The 24,165-nt window shown below is 47.7% G+C and overlaps 1 protein-coding gene across 5 annotated transcripts in view; it reads left to right on the top strand.

The window, feature by feature from the left end:
• ikzf2 (IKAROS family zinc finger 2) overlaps positions 1-24,165 on the top strand; it is a 288,134-nt gene that overhangs the window by 165,065 nt on the left and 98,904 nt on the right. The window lies entirely within an intron of this gene.

Raw genomic sequence — 24,165 nt, 5'->3', positions numbered from 1 at the left:
ATCGTAGGACTGGAGGATGAGGTGCAAGTGGGGGACGGACAGATGGGTGCATCACAGCAAGCTGGTGACAGAATAGTTTTCCACCTCTCTAATTGACATTGCATGAGTCGCTAATAATGATTCTGAAGCTATAACAGATGGACCTATGATCTATCTGCAATATGCAATGTGCATGTAACCTTGACCTCACATCTCTAACTCTTTCCTATACTCCCCCACAGGACCATCGAGAGCCCCTGTCCCCACTGTCCAGGAGGAGGAGCCTGAGCTTCCAGACTCCTCAGAGGAATCTGCAACCTCTGAGGGCACAGCGTCAGCAGAATTCAGCGCACCCAGCACCAGCGCAGACACTCACACCTCGGTGGGACCTTTGGGACATAGAGTAGTGTTGTCACCTGGTGTATCACAGCTCACAAGTGAGCATCAGCAGATTGTGGAGACAGGGACAGCAGTGGAGAGTGCTAGTTGGAGGGTGCAGGACTCTGCCAGCTCGGCTCAGCTGCATGTCGACCCTCTGCCTCTGGGTCCATCCATAAGGTCAGCGGGGCTGTAACTCCAGGAACAGATGCCTGAGGAGTCCCTGGCAGGTTTTGACTCCAGGGTTGATGTGAGTGTGGAGCGAATGGAGGAGTCCATAGCGAACATGAGCAGAGCCTTTGTGCAGTCATGCATGAACGCATCACCATGGAAAGGATGGTAACCTCCATGGAGGAGATAAGTCGCCATGGTATGGAAAACATGGTGAGTGTTCATAATAGAATGACATCTCTTGAGGAGCGATGGGCATCTATTGAACAGAGAAACCTGACCTTCATGGAAGTCTTTCTGAGTAGGACTGCCAGTGCAGATACGGGTCCCCATGGCCCCCTGATGTGCAGCAAGGTGCTCTCAAGCCACTTCCAAGCGCTGGCCCCTTCTGGCCTGTGCTGCCTCAGGTGGGTGAGCAGCAGCCTGGTGCTTCTGTTGCTGCTGCTGTTGTTCTTGGTTCTGCTGGTGCTGCGGCTGGTGTTCGAGCTCATCTAATGCCCAGAAGGGAAGGAAATAAATGGCTCCCATGCTTCTGGTATATGGCTCCGTTGAGGAAGCGCTGAGTGAAGGTGGCGAGCGGGGTTTCCCAGGAGGTCACACTGGAGATGTGTATGAGGCTCCAACCTTCCACAGGTGTGGTTAAGCCTGGTAAAAGTTGCCCCAGGACTGAACCAACAAAGTCCTGCCACCTGCAAATGATGACTGATCAAATCTCCTCTTTAATGGTTGACATGCAGCTGATAGTCAGCAAGCCAATAGTGCTCACGCCAGGTTTCACAGGCGTGATCCCCACCAGGCGTGTTTTACGTGGGAAAAGGGTTAAACAGGCAAGGGCCTGTTAAAATGGGATTATAAAGGCCAAGTAGTGCTGTTTAAGGGCCCTAAAGACCAGTCCCGCCTGTTGCAGACGGCACTGATTCGGGACCATCAGACACACCTGGGTTAAATTGGCTAGGTGTCGGGAACCAGGCGGGGGGGTCCCGACCCCCAGGATTTGCGATTTTAACCCCCCACATGCCTCAAAGCCTGCCTGGTGGCTGAGTTAAAATTGAGCTCTCAATGTTTTCAAGGGGAGACTGGATAGGCACTTGAGGGAAATAAACTTGCAGGGCTACGGGGATAGAGCGGGGGAATGGGACTGACTGGATTGCTCTACAGAGAGCCGTCACGGACTCGATGGGCTGAATGGCCTCCTTCTGTGCCATATGACTCTGAATCTATGACCAACATCAATAAAAAACAGATTATCTGGTCATTATCTCATTGCTTTTTGTAGGACCTTGCTGTGCGCAAGTTGTCTGCTGCATTTCCTCCATTACGACAGTGACTACACTTCAAAAAGTACTTAATCGGTTGTAAAGCGTTTTGGGATGTCCTAAGGTCGTGAAAGGCGCTATTTAAATGAAAGTGATTCTTCTATATAACAGGCAGTGCATTTCAACATATTTTAAGCACTTTGGGATGCCTCAAGGTAAAGTGCTAAATGAATCCAATTCTTCTCTTTCACCAAATAAGCCAAAAATGTGTTTTGTAAATTAAGAAAAATCGACAGTATGCGTTGATTTTCAGAAGGCTGACTTGAAAGAGACATATTACATAGAAATATAGAAGATAGGAGCAGGAGTAGGCCATTCGGCCCCTCGAGCCTGCTCCGCCATTCAATGAGATCATGGCTGATCATCCAAATTCAGTACCCTGTTCCTGCCTTCTCCCCATACCCCTTGATCCCTTTAGCTTTAAGAAATATATCCAACTCCTTCTTGAATATATTTAATGAATTGGCCTCTACTGCCTTCTTTGGCAGAGAATTCCACAGGTTCACCACTCTCTGGGTGAAGAAATTCCTCCTCATCTCTGTCCTAAATGGCTTACCCCTTATCCTTAGACTGTGACCTCTGGTTCTGGACTCCCCGACCATCGGGAACATCCTTCCAGCATCTAGTCTGTCTAGTCCTGTTAGAATTTTATAAGTTTCGATGAGATCCCCTCTTATTCTTCTAAACTCCAGCGAGTACAAGCCCAATCGACCCAATCTCTCCTCATACGTCATTCCTGCCATCCCAGGTATCAGCCTGGTGAATCTTCGCTGAACTCCTTCCATGGCAAGAACATCCTTCCTCAGATAAGGTGACCAAAACTGCACACAATACTCAAGATGTGGTCTCACCAAGGCCCTGTACAACTGCAGCAAGACATCCTTGTTCCTGTACTCAAACCCTCTCGCTACGAAGGCCAACATACCATTTGCCTTCTTAACCGCCTGCTGCACCTGCATGCTTACTTTCAGCGACTGGTGCACAAGGACGCCCAGGTCTCGTTGCACTTCCCCTTCTCCCAATCTATTGCCATTCAGATAATAATCTGCCTTCCTGTTTTTGACACCAAAGTGGATAACCTTGCGTTTATCCACATTATATTGCATCTGCCATGCTTCTGCCCAATCACCCAACCTGTCCAAATCATACTGGAGTTTCTCGGCATCCTCCTCACAGCACACACGCCCACCCAGCTTTGTGTCATCTGCCAACTTGGAGATGTTACATCTAGTTCCCTTGTCCAGATCATTGATATATATTGTTAATAGCTGGGGTCCAAGGACTGATCCCTGCGGTACCCCACTAGTCACTGCCTGCCACTCGGAAAAAGAGCCGTTTATTCCAACTCTTTGTTTTCTGTCTGCCAACCAGTTCTCTATCCAAGTCAATACCTTGCCCCCAATCCCATGTGCCTTAATTTTACATGCTAATCTCTTATGCGGGACATTATCGAAAGCCTTTTGAAAATCCAAATACACCACATCCGCTGGTTCTCCCTTATCTATTCTACCAGTTACATCCTCAAAAAATTCCAGTAGATTAGTCAAACACGATTTACCTTTTGTAAATCCATGTTGACTTTGTCCGATCCGGTCACTTTTTTCCAAGTGCTCTGCTATTACATCCTTTACAATGGACTCTAGCATTTTTCCCACTGCCGATGTCAGGCTTACTGGTCTGTAATTCCCCGTTTTCTCTCTACCACCCTTTTTGAACAGTGGGGTAACATTAGCTACCCGCCAATCCATGGGTACTGTTCCAGAGTCTATTGAATTTTGGAAGATGACCAGCAATGCATCTACTATTTCTAGGGCCACTTCCTTAAATACCCTAGGATGTAGATTATCAGGCCCTGGGGATTTATCGGCCCTCAATCCCATCAATTTCCCTAACACCATTTACCTACAAATACTGATTTCTATCAGTTCCTCCCTTTCATTAGACCCTATGTTCCCCGACATCTTTGGGAGGTTATTTGTGGCCTCCTTTGTGAAGCCAGAACCAAAGCATGTATTTAATTGGTCTGCCATTTCTTTGTTCCCCATTATAAATTCCCCTGATTCTGACTGCAAGGGACCTACGCTTGACTTCACCAATCTTTTTCTCTTCACATATCTATAAAAGCTTTTACAGTCAGTTTTTATGTTCCCTGCAAGCTTACTCTCATACTCTATTTCCCCCCTCTTAACTAATCCCTTTGTCCTCCTTTGTTGGATCCTAAACTGCTCCCAATCCTCAGGTTTACTGCTTTTTCTGGCCAATTTATATGTCCTCTCCTTGGATCTTATGCTATCCCTAATTTCCCTTGTTAGCCACGGTTGAGTCACCTTTTTTGTTTTATTTTTATGCCAAACTGGGATGAACAAATTCTGTAGTTCATCCATGCGATCTTTGAATGTTTGCCATTGCCCATCCACCGTCAACCCTTTGAGTGACATTCCCCAATTAATCCTACCCAACTCGCACCTCATACCATCGTATTCTCCTTTATTTAAATTCAGGACCCTAGTCTCTGAGTCAACTATTTCACTCTCCATCTTAATGAAGAATTCTATCATATTGGCTTATGAACCTAAGCTGCACTTAAGTTTTTCAAGATGTTAATTGCTGCAATTTCATTTTTTCATTGTTTCACTCTCCAGCTTTTGCTACATTAGCTTCTAAAAATGAAACTACTGTTACCTCTTTAAATGAGATTGTCAGATAAGTGTAATCATACTTGGTGCATATATACAATTTGCATATATATACATACAAAACTAATTGCTGTTCTGACCAGATGACACTACCTTATTTATGTAAATGAAATAAGCAATTCAAACTTTGTGACACCAATATTGAATATTGATTCACTGCTAAACATTTTTTTGTTCCACTCTAATTATTTATAGCTTTACAAGAACCATTTGATTGAATTTAATAAGCCTGAATTTGCTGAAAAATTAACGGCATGTGAAAGACACATTCCATTATTACTGTGCAAATCATCCAGCAAATTGTGGTGAGGAAGAGATACCGTGTATATTGCGAACCGCCACAAGTTTCCCAAAAATGTAATCTGACGCTTAACATCCCCATGCGTTTCATGAAGTTGTTGCATTTGCACATTAATTGTCCATTAAACTCGACACAGAAAGTTAAGTCTAGTAATTAATAGCGTAAACATCCTTTTAACACAGAAACATAGAAGATAGGAGCAGGAGTTGGCCATTCGGCCCCTCAAGCCTGTTCTGCCATTTAATGAGACATGGCTGATCATCCAAATTCAGTACCCTGTCCCTGCTTTCTCCCAATATCCCTTGATCCATTGATCCCTTTAGCCTTAAGAAATATATCTAACTCCTTCTTGAATATATTTAATGAATTGGCCTCAACTGCCTTCTGTGATAGAGAATTCCACAGGTTCACCACTCTCTGGGTGAAGAAATTCCTCCTCATCTCTGTCCTAAATGGCTTACCCCTTATCCTTAGACTGTGACCCCTGGTGCTGGACTCCCCATCACCGGGAACATCCTTCCTGCATCTAGTCTGTCTAGTCCTGTTAGAATTTTATAAGTTTCAATGAGATCCCCTCTCATTCTTCTAAACTCTAGCGAATATAAGCCTAATCGACCCAATCTCTTCTTATACGTCATCCCTGCCATCCCAGGTATCAGTCTGGTGAATCTTCGCTGGACTCTCTCCATGGCAAGAACATCCTTCCTCAGATAAGGTGACCAAAACTGCACACAATACTCAAGGTGTGGTCTCACCAAGGCCCTGTACAACTGCAGCAAGACATCCTTGCTCCTGTACTCGAATCCTCTCGCTATGAAGGCCAACATACTATTTGCCGCCTTAACCGCCTGCTGCACCTGCATGCTTACCTTCAGCGACTGGTGCACAAGGACACCCAGGTCTCGTTGCAATTCCCCCTTTCCCAATCTATTGCCGTTCAGATAATAATCTGTCTTCCTGTTTTTGCCACTGAAGTGGATAACCTCGCATTTATCCACATTGGGCAGATGCATGGCAAATGCAGTATAATCACCCAACCTGTCCAAAACATACTGGAGTTTCTTGGCATCCGCCTCACAGCACACGCGCCCACCCATCTTTGTGTCATCTGCAAACTTGGAGATATTACATCTAGTTCCCTCGTCTAGATCATTTATATATATCGTGAATAGCTGGGGTCCTAGCACCGATCCCTGCGGTACCCCACTCACAAAAAGACCCATTTATTCCAACTCTGCTTCCTGTCTGCTAACCAGTTCTCTATCCAAGTACCTTACCCCCAATCCCGTGTGCTTTAACTTTGCATGCTAATCTCTTATGCGGGACCTTATTGAAAGCCTTCTGAAAGTCCAAATACACCACATCCACTGGTTCTCCCTTATCTATTCTACCAGTTACATCCTCAAAAAATTGCAGTAGATTAGTCAAGCATGATTTACCTTTTGTAAATCCATGTTGACTTTGTCCGATCCTGTCACTGTTTTCCAAGTGCTCTGTTATTATATCTTTTATAATGGACTCTAGCATTTTCCCCACTACCGATGTCAGACTTACCGGTCTGTAATTCCCCGTTTTCTCTCTACCACCTTTTTTAAATAGTGGGGTTACATTAGCTATCCTCCAATCCATGGGAACTATTCCAGAGTCTATAAAATTTTGGAAGATGACCAGCAATGCATCTACTATTTCTAGGGCCACTTCCTTAAGTACCCTAGGATGTAGATTATCAGGCCCTGGGGATTTATCGGCCTTCAATCCCGTCAATTTCCCTAACAACATTTCCCGACAAATACTGATTTCATTCAATTCCTCCCTCTCATTAAACCCTATGTTCCCCGACATCTTTGGGAGGTTATTTGGTTCTGTCTTCACAAAGGAGGACAGAAAGGCCTAGAAATTGGGTATAGCCCCGCTTGGGGCGTTAGAATTGGCGCTGCGCAAATTTTATAGCCAGACGCAACTTATCGCCACCTCGCGCGATATTGGGTTGCAGCGCCCCTAAAGGTGATTGAGGCGCAAAATCAGGCGTTACACGGGACTCCTAAGGCACTAACCTTGCGGCGCTACTCAATATCGGGGCGGGCGGGCGCAGCGCAGGTGCTGTCAATTACCGCTGACCACGAGACTTTCAAGCGCCGGCCAACTCTTAAAGGGGTGGGTCAGTAAGGATCAGCAGCCACACTTTGCGCCTTGTAGGCCTCAAAATCGGAGCTGGCCATTCTGTGGCGTTACAAACTTTGAGAAGATGGAGAGGGTGAGGCAGAGAGCGGAGCGCTTCACCAATGGGGCACTGGATGAATTGGTAGGTGCAGTGGAGCGCCGGCAAGATGTGCTGTACCCCGACAATGGCAGGAGGCCTAATCAGAAGGAATACCGAAGAGCTTGGAGGGAAGTTTCTCAAAAGGTCAACTCCAGCAGCATGGTGACCAGGAGCCCTATGCAGTGCAGGAAGAAATTCAACGACCTCACTCGGGTCGTGCGGGTGAGTGGTGTTTCGTCAAACTTCTTCATCCCTCCATCTGCACCTGACTTTATGGCCAGAGGGTGCGCGATGCCCCATTGGCCATCTGTCAGCAAGCACCCATGGCCCTTTCTGGGAACACACATGCACATTAAACTCAGGGCATCATGTAAGGGCTATTCCACCATGGGGGGCATGAGATGACAACTCAGGGCATCATGTTTTATTACTTCCCGTCCTTTCTCCTGCAGGCCAAGCTGGCAAGGAACCACAAGGAGCAGCTTCGCACCGGAGGAGGACGGCCTCAACTCCAGACTCTCACGGATCTCGAAGAGAGAGTCCACCAGATTGTTGGAGGCCGTATGATTGGTCCTGTCACCACTGGAGCTGCCGACCCCATTGTGCACAGCGATGGTAAGGTCCTCACCTTTTTGAGCTGTCTCCTTCCACTTGTTCCCCTCACCAGCATGCTTTTTCACTCTGGACCCATGTCATAGCATTGCAGCAATCTTGCATCTCTTGCTGCCACCCTGTCCTTTCGCTAAAGCCATTCTTCAACCTACCTGCTTTCAGATGCTGCATCACCAGCTCGGGAGCCGGGCCCTCAAGCTGCCAGTGCCACTGCCTCCGGAGGCGACGAGCAGGAGGAACCCGGAACATCCATGCCAGCCTCAGGGGAGCCAGCCCATCTGGAGACTGGGGATAGTAGTTCCCTGGAGGGGAGGGTGGGGGGGTCTCTGATGAGGAACCAGTTGCAGGAACCAGCGGGCTGCAGCAACGCGAGGGGGGTAGGGAAGCTCGGGGGCCGTCTCCCCGGAGGGCGAGGCAGGCCACGATGACTGCTGCACAGAGTGCAGAGGAGGTGCGTAGCCTTTCGGAAATGAGCGCCCAGACTCGGCTCAGGCACACTAAGTTGATGGCTGCAGTGGGGAGGATGCCTGCCTCCATCGACACACTGGCAAAGAGTGTGCAGGACTTTGGGGCAGCAATGGAAAGGACTGTCCAGGGCTTCGGGGCAGCAATGGAAAGGACTGTCCAGGGCTTCGGAGCAGCAATGGAAAGGACTGTCCAGGGCTTCGGGCCAGCCCTGGAAAGGTCTGTCCAGGGCTTGACCGAAGCAGTGGAAGGGACTGTCCCGGCCTTGTCCGATGCTGTGGAAAGGACTGTCCAGGGCTTCTCCAAAGCACTGGCACCTGCCACGCAAGTGCTCAGTGCTGCCACGCAGTCACTTGCTGGCCTCCTGCACACGCAGATTGAGGCCACGCAAACACTGATTGCTGCCACCCTAGCTGGATCAGGCAGGATTACCCGGGGCCCTTGCAGCACCACAGCAGGCCATCAATCTTTGGACCAGCCGATTGTGGCGCATGCTGCGGTCCTGTCCCGTCAGAGTGCCAGTGCGTCGACCGACCACGGAGCAGGTGTCCGCTCTCAGGATGTAAGCATTCCTGATGCCACCGCTGACAAGTCTCCACTGCAGCTGCCACCACCTGCAGGACAGACTGCTTCCAACCATTCACAGTTGGACCAGTCATCATCCGGGCCCTCCAAGCCCAGAGGTCATCCAGGCCGTCCCTCAGGGGCTTCTGCCCTTTCGGACACTCAGCAGTCGTCCCCCAGCCTTGACGCAGCCACTGGGGTACAATTACGGAGGAGCTGCAGGGAGGGAAGGGGCCGATCTCGTAAGAGAAGTAGATCTCCATCAAGGGGTAAAGAGGAGAGGGAGCTGTTGAGACGTGTCATTTGTAGAATTCAAGGCCGTCTACACCTGCTGTGAATGTTAGTAATGTTTTGGGTAGTGTCGCGGGTTTGCCAGACAGTTATGTGTTAGTTCGTTAGTTATGCTTTCTGTTGCCATTGCTTTGTCATGCTGGAAGGAAGCACTTTTTGGAAAATAAAGAAAATGTTTTATTTACACTGGAACTCTAGACTATTTACAAGCATGGTGGCCTTCATAGGCTTTGGGCGAACTGGAGGGCACTGATCCAATTACACCCAGCATTCCGTCAGAGGGGCCTAGAACTGAGTCCTTATGAGCCTCTGACGGACGGCCCTTCCAGTTTCTGGACCCCTCCCATCTTCCTCCTCCTCTTCCTCCTCCTCGGTGTGGAGATGCCGGTGTTGGACTGGGGTGGACAAATGTAAGAAATCACACAACACCAGGTTATAGTCCAACAGCTTTATTTGAAATCACAAGCTTCACTTGACGAAGGAGCAGCGCTCCGAAAGCTTGTGATTTCAAATAAAGCTGTTGGACTATAACCTGGTGTTGTGTGATTTCTTACATTCCTCCTCCTCCTCCTCCTCGTCCGCCTGCTCTGCTGGACCTTCAAGGTCGGCTGGCATTGGCTGGGTGCGTCAGATGGCCAGGTTGTGGAGCATGCAGCAGACCACGACGATGCGCGGCACTTGCTCTGGCGAGTACTGCAGGGCGCCCCCTGAATGGTCGAGACAACGGAACTGCTGCTTGAGCACACCGATTGTGTGCTCCACAATGTTCCTGGTCGCCTGATGGCTGGTGTTGTAATGCTCTTCTGCTGGCGTGCTAGGCAAACGGAGCGGGGTCATGAGCCATGGGCAGAAAGGATAGCCCTTGTCGCCAAGAAGCCAGCCTCGTAGGTGAGTCGGGGCCTCGAAAAGGTCAGCTGTTAAGTCTGTGTGTCCCAGTTATGCTTATTATAAATCACTGGACACAGACCACAAGAATAACTTTTAACAGGTCTTTACTATTCGGAGGTCAGGGCTGAACTGCCCAGCAAATCCCTACACAACACTTATATACCGGTGTGGTCACCACCGGTATTACAGTATACAGCAGCCAAGAGAAAGTAGTACATCTCTTAAGGTAGTTCTCTTAAGGTGGAACAGGTTACATACACCACAATCCTCCCTTTTTAGCTTAACAGTTATATCCCCATTTAACATAACATAATAACATATATATATACAACTTCATGCAAAACAGTTCAAAGATTCAGTCTCTGAGGAGGCCTCCTGATTCGAGTTGGATAACGCCTTTCAGGGGTCTCTGATTCTCGTTGCTGGGGTGACTCATCTAGTTGGTCTCTTATGGATTGGACATCATCATCAGGTACATTCACTTCTGAGGTAGATGCTTCAGGTTCACTAACTTCTTCCACGGTTGTCTCTGCCGTAACCATGGGTTCGACCCTTGTTCTCGATTCTACCAGTTGGTCAGCATGACGCCGTATTACATTTTCACCAATATCTACCGTGTACATCAGGGGTCCTTGTCTGGCCCGAATTGTTCCAGATTGCCATTTCTCCTTTTTATAGTCCCGGGCTAACACTGGTTGTCCTATTTCGAAACTCCGAGTGGTCTTGTTATTTATATGCTGGAACTGTTTGTTTTCAACTTCCCTCCGCACATTTGGTTTTCACAAGTCCAACCTGGACCGCAACCTCCTGTTATAGAACATCATGGCAGGACTTTGGTTTGTCACTGCATGAGTGGCGTTTCAATATGCCAGTAGGAATTTGTCCACCTTGTGTTGTAGTGGAATCTGATCTTCGCTCATGGCCTTTATTGCTTTTTTGAACGTTTGTACAAATCTCTCGGCCAACCCGTTTGTAGCCGGATGATATGGGGCAGAGGTATAATGTTTCACCCCATTCTTCTTCATGAATTTCTGGAATTCTTCTGACACGAACTGCGGTCCGTTGTCTGAACATATTTGTTCTGGCAATCCATTTCTTGCAAATATCGTTCTTAGCACCGCGATCGTCTTTTCCGAGGTAGTGGTAGTCATCTTAATCACTTCTGGCCATTTAGAATGTGCGTCCACCGCAATTAAAAACATGGAGTCCATGAATGGACCAGCAAAGTCAATATGTACACGTTGCCATGGGGTTGAAGGCCATTCCCATGGATGCAGCGGTGCAATCGGAGGTGCATTTTGCACTTTTTGGCACCCTGAGCAGCTTTTCGTCAGATCCTCTATCTGTTGGTCGATACCCGGCCACCACACATAAGCCCTAGCAAGGCTTTTCATCTTGACTCCCCCCAGATGACCTTCATGCAGTTCCTTTAGAACTCTCTCTCTTAACTTAGGAGGAATAATCACTCTTGTTCCATACATCAATGTTCCTTGACAGACGGACAGCTGTTCTCGTCTTGCTGAGAATGCCGGTAACAGTGGATCACCATGTGCTGGCCATCCCTTCACTGTCACTTCGTAGACCCGGGACAGTGTCGGGTCGTTCCTGGTTTCTCTTTCAATACTTGCATTGGTGACTGGTAAACATTCGATGATGGTCGAGTGAAATAACTCAACAGGGTCAATCGTCGGTGCCTCCTCCTCTGTAGGTAGTGGCAGGCGCGACAGCCCATCAGCATTACCATGCTGCTTTGTACCTTTGAATTCGATCTGATATTGATGTGCCCCTAGGAAAAGGGACCATCTCTGGAGTCTCTGTGCTGTCATCACCGAAACACCCTTCTTAGGGTTAAAAATGTATACCAACAGCTGGTGGTCTGTCAGAAGCGTAAACTTTTGGCCCTGCAGGTAATGATTAAACTTCTTTACTCCCCACACAAGGCTGAGAGCCTCCCTATCTATCTGAGCATAGTTGCGCTCAGCGGAGGTCAATGATCTGGATGCGAACGCAACTGGCCTCTCCAGGCCATTTGGCAACTTGTGTGAGAGTACTGCCCCAATACCATATGGAGAAGCATCACAAGCCAAATGAATAGGCAGCGTTGGGTTGAAGTGAGCCAACACTTCCTCTGAGGTGATCAATGCCTTGCTTTTGCAAAAGGCCCTCTTACAGTCCTTGCTCCACTTCCATGGTACTCCCTTCTGCAAAAGAGCGTTCAGCGGGTGCAGCACCGTGGATAAATTTGGCAGAAACTTATGGTAATAGTTAATCAACCCTAGGAACGATCTCAACTGGGATACATTATCCAGAGCGGGAGCCTTCACAACAGCTTCAATCTTGTCAGGAGACTTATGAAGCCCCTCCTGGTAAATGACATGACCACAGTACGAGATCCGCTTCTGAAAGAACTCACATTTCTGGCGATTAACTCGAAGTCCATATTCTTTCAATCTGGTGAGCACCAGTTCCAAATTTGCAAGGTGTTCCTTGTCATCATCTCCTGTAATCAGAATATCGTCCAGGTAACATTGTGTGCCTGGAATTCCCTGTGATACCTGCTCCATGGCCCTCTGCCAAATTGCTGGAGCCGATGCCACTCCAAAAACCAGTCTATTATACCGGTACAAGCCGCTATGCGTGTTGATCGTGAGATACTGGCGTGACTCTTCCTCAACTTCCATCTGTAAGTACGCCTGCGCCAGGTCTATCTTGGTGAAGTGTTTCCCACCAGACAACGAAGCGAAGATATCCTCAATCCGCGGAAGCGGATACTGCACCGTGTGAAGCACCGGATTAACAGTGATCTTGAAATCTCCACAGATGCGAACCTTCCCCGGTTCCCCCGGCTTGTTGCTCGATGAACGCTTCATGACGGGGACAATGGGCGTGGCCCACTCACTCCAGTCTATCTTAGACAGTACTCCTGAACGTTCTAGCCCTTCCAGCTCAGCTTCCACAGCAGGTCGTATCGCATAAGGTACCGGTCTGGCTTTGAAAAATTTCGGGTTTGCATGTTCTTCAACCTTGATGTTTGCCGTAATTCCTCTCAGTGTTCCCAGTCCCTGTTGGAACACCTCTTTAGCATCGTCCAATATTCTGGACAATCGTTTAGGTTTGACATCTTTTTTACCGGAATCTACCGTTAGTGCTTTTAAGGAATGCCAGTCCATATTTATTTTCCTAATCCACTCCCGTCCCAGTAGTGGTGGACCTCCCTCAGGTAGCACATATAAGTCCATTCCTCGGCTTTCTTTGCCCTTGTGGACCACCTTTACCTCTATCTTCCCGATGGGGTATACTCTTTGCCCCGTGTATGTTTTCAATACAATCTCCGTATCCCGTAGGGGAATATGTGGGAATAACCTTTTGTAATCTTGCTTATTCATGACCGTCAATGCCGATCCAGTGTCCAATTCCATCTTCACTTGGACTCCTGCTATCTGAAGTGTGACCCAGATTGTTTGGAGGTCTGCTTCATTACCAACATTGTGTACTCTTAGACTACCCAGTTCATTACTGCTGGAGTCTGAATCTGACTTCTGTTCGTTCGAACTGTTCTCTGTCACCTTGTGTACCTTTCTGTACTTTTCCTGCGGTGACTTTTTGTTGCTGGTCTTCTTTCCTGACCGGCATACTTTAGCTATGTGACCAAGCCTGCCACATTTTCTGCATTCCTGATTTTTGAACCAGCACTGGTTCTGATCGTGCGTTGTCTTTCCACAACGATAACATTTTACTGTACCCAAGACCATTTGATTGGTGCTGAGTTCCGGTGACCGTAGCTGCATTTCCGCAGTGCCTCTCGCTGCGGCTTCGTGCGATGCTGCAATAGTGACAGCTTTATCAAGCGTAAGATCATTCTCCTCAAGCAGTCGCTTTTGTGTTCCTTCTTTTAACAATCCACACACAAATTTATCTCTCAGCGCATCTGTTAGTCCTGTTCCAAACTGACAGTACTTTGATAGCTTACGCAGTTCAATTAAAAATTCAGCGTTGCTTTTGTCTTTCAGCTGCGTTCTTCTGTAAAATTTAAATAGTTCCGCTATCATCAGCGGCGTGGGGTTTAAATGATTTTTCAGGACAGTAACAATATTCGCGAAAGTCTGATCCGCCGGTTTATCTGGTGACAGAAGGTGCTTCAATAGCCCGTATGTCTTCGCACCCATTGAGCTTAATAAGGTTAGTGCTTTCTCATCATCTGGTACCTTATTTGCTTTACAATAAACTTCCATGCATTCTACATACGTGGTCCAATCTTCGATATCGCTATCAAAAGTATTAATGTTCCCATGTTTAGGCATCCTTGCAAGTTTTTAAATTTTTCTTTTTCTCAAAATGGCGGCTTCCCGCGCTTGTCTTCTTCCCCCGCCTACTAAAATGGCGGCTTCCCGCGCTTGGCGGTCTTTCCCGCGCTTGTCTTCTTCCCCCGCCGACTACAATGGCGGATTCCCGCGTTTGCCTTCTTCCCCCGCTGGCTGCAATGGCGATTGCCGTGCTGCTGCCGTTCTCGCCTCCCCAGCGGTTCTCAATTCCCCGACGCTGCTTTTACTCCCCCGCGGTTCCCGTGGGCATTCACGCTTCCCCTGCTGTTGCGCCTCTCAGCCCCGCATGCAGCCCGGTCCTTTACACCGGCTGCGTTTGAGTTCTCCGCGGCTCTTGTGCCTTAAGCTGCCCCAGTCGCTGCGCCTCTCGGCCTCGATTGCAGCCCGGCCCTTTTCACCGGCCGTGGTCAAGTTCTCCGCCCTTTTTCCTCCGTTTTCCCTCCCCCACTCCACAGTCAACGCGGCCGACTTTCTGCTCATGTCGCTGATCGGCTTACCCACCACCGTGGTAGAAGGGATGATCACTGCCTGTCGCTGATGGGGCTTCGTGGTCAGAATTTTTTCTTTTTAACCCGGGTTCTCGATGCCTCCCGTGCGATGGTGCTCAGCAGGATGATGAGGGCTGATGCCTCTTCTCGACGCCCGTTCTGAGGACGAAACTGCCTTGGACGTAAAACTGTCGCGGGTAAGATCGGACTCCTCGCCACTGTTAAGTCTGTGTGTCCCAGTTATGCTTATTATAAATCACTGGACACAGACCACAAGAATAACTTTTAACAGGTCTTTACTATTCGGAGGTTAGGGCTGAACTGCCCAGCAAATCCCTACACAACACTTATATACCGGTGTGGTCACCACCGGTATTACAGTATACAGCAGCGAAGAGAAAGTAGTACATCTCTTAAGGTAGTTCTCTTAAGGTGGAACAGGTTACATACACCACATCAGCCACTGAGGTCTGCCGCAGGATGAACGCGTCGTGGCTGCTGCCAGGGAATTGGGCGTTGACCACGATGATCATCTGCCTTGTGGTTGCGGAACTCTTTGGCATTCTGTAATGGCGCCCACAAAGCCACGTGTGTGCAATCAATGGCGCCCTGCACCATGGGGAAGTCCGCTATAGCCGCGAAGCCCTGTGCGCGCTCCCCCTGCTTCTCCAGGGTCAAAGGGAAGGTGATTAATTCCCGCCTCCTATATAGGGCAGCTGTAACTTGCCGGATGCAGCAATGCACTGCAAATTGAGAAATATTTGCAATGTCCCCAGTTGCTGCCTGAAACGAGCCGCTGGCGAAAAAGTTTAGGGCAACAGTGACTTTGACGGCCACCGACAGAGAGGTCCTGCACCGTAGCCGCGGCTGCAGATCTTCAGCAAGCAGGTGGCACAGCTCAGTCACCACATCCTTTGCGAATCAGAGCCTTCGCATACACTGCTCCTCCGACATGGCAATGTATGACACCTGCTGCCTGAAAACCCTGGCAGCATACGGTCGCATTTGGCGACGTCCATTGCCCCTCCTCCTTCTGGCCATTCCCGGCCCTCTCTCCCTCCGCCTCTGTGCCCTTGCCATATGTTCAGCCAGCAGGACGTTCCCCTCCAAAGCAGCTCCCATTACAATGTGAGAGAAGTAAGACGCAGTAATATCTCACCAGCAAACTGTTGTGGACAGGGCTGAAGGTCCAAAGGAACTGCTGGCTCAATGAAGAGTACGCTCTCCCACTGAAGGTCAGCAACTCTCTCCAACAACTAGCAAGATGCCCACCCAAAATGGCTGCCGCTTTTATACTAGTGCAGTCCCCTTTAAATAGTGCCCCCCTAGCCCGAGAAGGACTTGGGAACGTTCCATCAAGCTGTCACTATTAGCGCCAGGCGGAACGGAGGCGGGCGCCACTCAATTTCCGGTCCGGGGCGTCAAAAAGGCGTTGCACACTGAAATGATGTCATGATCTGCCTGCGCCCGCAAGCGGCCGCTAAGATTTAACGCCGGCGCTAAAACCCACTCAATATAGCAAGAGGCTCTAGGTTCACTGCGCACGTGTGAAAATTGGCTATTGCCCCACTTTTTGGCCTCTTTAAGCGCTAATCGCTGGCGCAACCAACCGAATTTCTAGGCCAAAGTATGTATTTAATTGGCTGCCATTTCTTTGTTCCCCATTATAAATTCCCCTGATTCTGACTGCTTAACTTCACCAATCTTTTTCTCTTCACATATCTGTAGAAGCTTTTACACTCAGTTTTTATGTTTCCTGCAAGCTTACTCTCATAATCTATTTTCCTCCTCTTAATTAATCCCTTTGTCCTCCTTTGCTGAATCCTCAGGTTTGCTGCTTTTTCTGGCCAAATTATATGTCCTCTCCTTGGATCTTATGCTGTCCTTAATTTCCCTTGTTAGCCACGGTTGAGTCACTTTTTTTAGATTTATGCCAAACAGGGATGAACAAATTCTGCAGTTCATCCATGCGATCTTTAAATGTTTGCCATTGCCTATCCACCGTCAACCATTTAAGTAACGTTCCCCAATCCATCCTAGCCAACTCGTGCCTCAAACCATCGTAGTTTCCTTTATTTAAATTCAGGACCCTAATCTCTGAGTCAACTACTTCACTCTCCATTTTAATGAAGAATTCTGTCATATTATGATCACTCCTCCCCAAGGGGCCACGCACAACAACATTGCTAATTAATCCTTTCTCATTACATAATACCCAGTCTAAGATGGCCTGATCTCTAGTTGGTTCCGCGACATATTGGTCCAGGAATCCATCCCGTATACACTCCAGGAATTCCTCCACCACAGTATTGTTACTAATTTGGTTAGCCCAATCTATATGTAGATTAAAGTCACCCATGATAACTGCTGTGCCCTTATTGCACGCGTCTCTAATTTCCCATTTAATGCCATCCCCAACCTCAGCATTACTGTTTGGGGGTCTGTATACAACTCCCACTAACGTTTTCTGCCCCTTGGTATTTCTCAGCTCTGCCCATACAGATTCAACATCGTCAGAGCTAATATCCTTCCTTACTATTGTGTTAATCTCTTTAACCAGCAATGCTACCCCACCTCCTTTTCCTTTTTCCCTGTCCTTCCTGAATATTGAATACCCCTGGATGTTGAATTCACAGACTTGCTCATCCTGGAGCCATGTCTCCGTAATCCCAATTATAACATATCCATTTACATCTATTTGCGCAACTAATTCATCCACCTTATTACGAATGCTCCTCGCATTAAGACACAAAGCCTTCAGGCTTGTTTTTTTAACGCTCTTAGATCTTTTAGAATTATTATTTACTGTGGCTCTGTTTGATTTACACCCTTGATTTCTCTGCCTTCCACTTTTGCTTTTCTCCTTCCTGTGTTTTGTTTCTATCCTTGCTTCCCTTTCCTCTGTCTCCCTGCACAGGTTCCCAACCCCCTGCCATTTTAGTTTAAACCCTCCTCAACAGCACTAGCAAACCCTCCCCCTAGGACATCAGTTCCAGTCCCGCCCAGGTGCAAACCGTCCAGTTTGTACTGGTCCCACCTTCCCCAGAACCGGTTCCAGTGTCCCAGGAATTTGAATCCCTCCCCCTTGCACCATTCCTCTAGCCACCTATTCATCTGAAATATCCTTCTATTTCTACTCTGACTAGCACGTGGCACTGGTAGTAATCCTGAGATTACTACCTTTGAGGTCCTATTTTTTAATTTACCTCTATCTCCCTATATTCAGACGTGACATTTGTTAATGACTGCCAATCAGCCTTTCTGACACAGAAAGTGAACAATTAAAAGTGTAGAGATTTATTTATTCAATGTACTGTTGGAGATTTAAAAAATGTCAAATGTTGAATTTTAAAATGGTTTTTCTTTTTCTTTCTGTCTCTGTTTTCTCCCTCCCTTAGTCCAATCATTCTTTCTCACTCTTTATTTCTCTTTCTGTATCTGATTTGACTCTAATTCACCCTCCTTCTCAGTCGTTCCTCTGTTTCTTTCTCAATCCTTAAATCTCATGGGTTAAGGAGATAGAGCATTGGGTCCCACTGTTCACTGAAGTCCCAGAGGTCCTGTTGCCCTCACCATGCCTTTATCAGCTCGCACTTCCAGCAAGTTACTGCGCAAAAAGATTTTGAGCTGAAGGGTGCAGATAAAAGCACGCTCTATCATGATCCGGCTCATTGAGTTAACATCAATAGAAACTTTTTCATTACTTTTGAAATCCTGTCTTTTCACTTTCGTCACACATTGGCTAATAAAGCTAAGCTGCACTTGTCTCTTTCAAGATGCTAATTGTTACATTTCATTTTTTCTTTGTTTCAATCTCCAGCTTTTGCCACATTTGCTGCTAAAAATAATACTTATGTTAACTCTTGTGATAGAGATTTTCAGACAAACTTAATCAACAACAACACTAATAACTTGTATTTATATAGCGCCTTTAATGTAGCAAAAGGTCCCAAGGTGCTTTACTTGGTACAAACGTAGAAATTTTCAAAAGAGAAGACATCCCAAATACAATATTAATCCCAGAAGATGTGCACATTTCATGTGACTGCATTATGTACACCATCTACACAATTGAATGAGCTGTTTCTTTCATTGCAAGGAAACAAACCCATTTGCTGTTCTGGCCAGAAGACACTATCTTCCACGATCTAATTGAATGGCGGAACAGGCTCGAGGCGCTGAAATGCCTACTCCTGTTCCTATGTTTCTATCTTTATGTAAATGAATTTATGACACCAATACTGAATTTTGTTTCACTGCTAAACTTGTTTTGTTCCACTCTAATAGTTTACAGCTTCACAAGTACCACTTAATTGAATTTATTGGCCTAGAAATTCGGTTTTGGCGCAGCGAGGGCTTTAGCGCCGGAAGTTAGTGCCGGCGCTAAGTCCCCCTGCACGCGCCAAAAATTCAGTAGCACCGCGCCCAAACGGCTGCCGGCGCTACTGAGGGGTCTCAGCGCCTCAAAACTGGCGCCACGCGCTGCATTGCGGCGCTATTCCGGCGCTGCGGCGCCCGCTGCGGTGCGGCAGGCTCGGGAAGTGCAGGCCTCCTCCTTCCGTTAAGGAGGAGCTGCCTGCACCCGGCCGCGGCCCGCGATAATCTTTTTAAAAATGAGCCCGGCACCTCGGACAAGTGCCGGGCTTGCTTCTGTTCCGGTGGGGGGGGGGGGAGGAAGTCCGGGGAGGGAGCTGCGGCCAGGCGGCCGGCGGGAAAGCGGCCGGCCGCCGCGGGGCCTTTAATGCGCCGGCGCAAAGTTCTGTAAGGCACCTCTGCCAGAACGTTGCTTGCAGCTGCCACGGGCGAGGCAGCCGCAACTCAATTTCCGAGTTCGGGCGGGTTACCATGGCAACCGGGACGCTGCGCACACCGATGACGTCATCGGTGCCGGCGCAGCGCTACCGGCCTAACGCCGATTTAGGGCCCCTGTCAATTTCTAAACTGGCCATAACTTCGGCGCTAGGCCCTCTAGCGCCTCAAAAGCGGCGCTAAGGCCAGTGAATTTCTAGGCCATTATTTTGTAATTTACTGTCAGCCATCTATAATACAATGTGCATTCTTAAATGTATTGAAAATAATCAATGGGCCATTCATAAATAGCAAAATTGTGAAATACACATTTCATTTGGATTTACTGCCTACTTCAAATAATTGATCTAGAAGACATAGCTATTATATGGAGTCTTATCAAGTGCTTCGCTAGCCTAGTGGGTTTAGTTCCTGGTCTGTCCGGCAGCAGTAGGGATTACAGTTAGCTTCAGTGCATCTGGGAAAAAATAGCCACATTCCTACTATTAATTGCTACCCTGTGACCCTCTACCGTAAAGCTCACACATGTGGCTATCTGTAAGAAGTCACACAACACCAGGTTATAGTCCAACAGCTTTATTTGAAATCACAAGCTTTCGGAGCGCTGCTCCTTCATCAGGTGAAGTGGAGAAATGCATTTCTCCACTTCACCTGACGAAGGAGCAGCGCTCCGAAAGCTTGTGATTTCAAATAAAGCTGTTGGACTATAACCTGGTGTTGTGTGACTTCTTACATTTGTCCACCCCAGTCCAACTCCGGCATCTCCACACCATGTGGATATCTGGTAAGGACAGAGTCAAGCTGAGGGGTGATCCCTCCTATAGTTGAATATCCTGTCAATACTCACTGCCTCGACTCAAACATGGTAAATGGCCAGGTAAAGAAAGTACCAGAGTATGGCTAGTAGCTGTGGAATCTTACACCTGCAAGAGTCAATGCTTTCAGAAGAGGACAGGAGACAGTTGGAGACAATGCTCTTTATATAACACCAAACAAGATGAATCCCAGAAAAATTAGCAGGAAGTTATTGATATTTTCTTTTGCATATGGGATGCTGATTAAGCTTTACTGTATCAAGTAATTGTACATTTAAATCTGACCTGATTGAATACTCATTAAGGCTTCAATGTGTCCAGGGACCGAAATATTGTATAGAAGTTGACCTATTTTTATTACTGTATTAATGTTTATTTCGGTGAAAGTGTTGATTATGCAATGTGAGGTCACCTCAGGTGTGACCAGAATAGCAAGTAATTCACTCATTAGTGATCCTAACCTGAACTGCAGTGATAGATGTTAAAAAAAGAACTTGCATTTATATAGTGTCTTTCACATCTTCAGGACATTCCAATGAATTACTTTTGAAGTGTAGTCAAGAACAACAACATGCATTTTTATAGTACCTTTGACGTACAAAAATGCCGCAAGGCACTTCACAGAGAAAAAAATGGCTGCTGATTCAAAGGGGGGGTGGGGAGATCAGGAGGAGTGACCAAAAGATTGGCCAGAAGCCAATTTTAAGGAGACTCTGAAAGGAAGGAGAGGGAGGTGGAGAGGCAGAGGGGTTACATAAGAACATAAGAAGTAGGAGCAGGAGTAGGCCATACGGCCCCTCGGGCCTGCTCCGCCATTCAATAGGATCATGGCTGATCCGAACTTAGACTCACGTCCACTTCCCTGCCCTCTCCCCGTAACCCCTTATTTCCTTATCAGCTAGGAAACTGTCTATCTCCGTTTTAAATTTATTTAATGTCGCAGCTTCCACAGCTCTCTGAGGTAGCAAATTCCATAGATTTACTACCCTCTGAGTGAAGAAGTTTCTCCTCATCTCAGTTTTGAAAGGGCAGCCCCTTATTCTAAGATTATGCCCCCTAGTTCTAGTCTCACCCATCAGTGGAAACATCCTCACTGCATCCACCCGATCAAGCCCCCTCACAATCTTATATGTTTCGATAAGGTCGCCTCTCATTCTTCTGAATTCCAATGAGTAGAGGCCCAACCAACCTACTCAACCTTTCCTCATAAGTCAACCCCCTCATCTCCGGAATCAACCGAGTGAACCTTCTCTGAACTGCCTCGAGAGCAAGTATATCTTTTCTTAAATATGGAAACCAAAACTGTACGCAGTATTCCAGGTGTGGCCTCACCAGTACCCTGTATAACTGCAGCAAGACTTCCCTGCTTTTATACTCCATCCCCCTTGCAATAAAAGCCAAGATTCCATTGGCCTTCCTGATCACCTGCTGTACCTGCATACTAACCTTCTGTGTTTCATGCACCAGGACCCCCAGATCCCTTTGTACTGTAGCACTTTGCAGTTTCTCTCCATTTAGATAATAACTTGCTCTTTGATTTTTTCTGCCAAAGTGCATAACCTCACACTTTCCAATATTATATTCCATATAAGGAAATTCCACAGACTCAGCTGAAGGCAGTGTGGTGGTGAAAGGAAGGGGTTACAGAGATAAGGAGGGGTGAGGCAATAGAGGAATTTAAACACAAGGATGAGAATTTTAAATTTGAAGCATTGGGAGAGCAGGAGCCAATGTAGATCAGCAAGCATGGGTGTGATGTGCGAGCAGAACGAATATGGGCAGCAGCTTTATCGATGAGCTGGAGTTTGTTGAGATGGAGAATGGGAAGCCAGTCAGGAGAGCATTGGCGTAATCTTAATGTCTTACCTGCTTTTTCCTTCTCGATACTATCTCGCCCTACACACTCTGCATGACGAAGTGCAGCTGCTCTCTCTCTCCTTACCCTTCACACTAAAAGCTATCCCTTGTCCCTCTCTTTCATTTCAGATGGAGAAAATGTAGTCTGCCCTGAGAGAGCAGAGGAAGAGGGGGGCAGCACCCATGAAGATGTAGCATCACTCAACCTACCATAGAAAGCTATAGCTCAGAGTTTGGCACCATGCATACTTTAGAGGCTAGAGGGATCTTCACACGGTGAATCACTGAGCACAAGTGCACATAAACTAAGGTGGAGGGATAACATGGCACAGAAACCAGCTCGCTGGAGGGCAACCTCACAGCCTAGCCCTGTTGCAGAGGACTCAGATGCAGACCCCGTGGTCCCAGACTACAGAAGAAGGCTGATGGCTATATCCTAGGAACTGCTAAGTCCACTAGGATGCCTGCCTGTAAGCACAATGGCACAGAGCATGAAGGAACTTGTGTCGGGTCATTACACAGGGCAACGAGACCATGCATGTAACCATGGAGCGAGTGGTCAACTCCACAAACACTGCAGTGGGACCCACAATGACAGAGCCTCTAATGGCAGCTCTGACAGCTTCCATGACAGAAGAAACTACTGCCATAGAGCTCCAACTGATGTCATCTTGGCTCTGGGGCTGGATAGGGGCTTCCAGAACATCACATTACTCCTGTTCTCGCGCAGAGCAATGGGAGTTCTGCAGCGCTGTCCCATGACAGTAGTATTGACTGCATATGTGAGAGACTTGCTGTCCTCTCTCAGGATGGCAGCATGCCTGATCCCCCACCACCCTCTCCATCATTGACTTTACTAATGTCATACAGCCAGCTAGGCTAGACTGCCTCTGGCGAGACAAAGATGCTGCAGGCTGAAAGGCCAGAGAAGCTTGAGGTTGCCCATGATGGCTATCTGAAGTGTCCACAATGGGTGCGCAACAGCCTTCCACCTCCAACGCTGTATCCACTGGAGATCACACTTCATAGGAGCAGTAAAATAGTTAAATGAACACATAAGACAGGCACTAGGGCTTTGCACAGGATGATTCTTAGTTTATTATGACTTAGAGGGCCCAGGATTCAGAAGAAGGCTGATGGTCGTGCACCAGGAAAGGCTTGGTGCACTGGACAGCCTGCCAGCGAGCTTAAACTCAAGCGCTGAGAGCATGGGGAAATACATGGTCCAACTGCCATCAAGGTTTTGTACAGAACTTGGGAACTTGCTGATGGTTGTAAGGACTATGGTTATATGGATGGCAGGACTGTTGGTGTATTGGGGAAGGGGTGGGATAATTCAACTGAAACACTCCTGTCAGTTGTCTGAGATTTTTGGCAGCTATTGGCTGATGCTGTTCCTGCACTTCCTTTTCTTCCTGCAGTTCTTCCTCCTTCACTTTTTCCTGCCTGGGTGATGGTAAAGACTGGGCTCTCTGGAGGACACCGCTATAAATTTGAAGAAACAGTCAGGGGTGCACTGCAGAGCTCCTCCAGAGCGATCCAGGCAGCGGAACCGTTGTTTGAGTACGCCGATTGTCTTCTCTACGAGGTTTCTTGTGGCCGCATGGCTCTCATTGTAGGCTAGCTTGGCGTCTATGCTCAGGTTCTTGAACAGAGTCAAGAGCCATGTGTTAAAAGGATATCTCTTGTCTCCAAAGAGCTAGCTTCTAATCTGACAGTCTGGGTAGAATAGAGCTGGGATAGAGGACTGGCGCAGGATGATGGCATCATGGCTTCTGCCAGGAAACTGGGCACAGACCTGCATTATTCACTGCCTGCTGTAGCAAAAGAGCTGGACGAGGGAGTGGTGTCCCTTTCTGTTCATATGGATGCCAGGCACCTCGTGGGGATGCAGGGCAATGTATGTGAAGTCTAATGCCCCTTGCACCCTTGGGAAACCTGCAATCCATGCAA

The sequence above is a fragment of the Somniosus microcephalus genome, chromosome 4 (genome assembly GCF_052327205.1).
Source record: "Somniosus microcephalus isolate GS21.2 chromosome 4, FLI_Smic_1.0, whole genome shotgun sequence".
In the NCBI taxonomy this organism is placed as follows: domain Eukaryota; kingdom Metazoa; phylum Chordata; class Chondrichthyes; order Squaliformes; family Somniosidae; genus Somniosus; species Somniosus microcephalus.
Note: the sequence above shows the minus strand (reverse complement) of the source record. Positions and strands in the feature narration are given on the sequence as shown.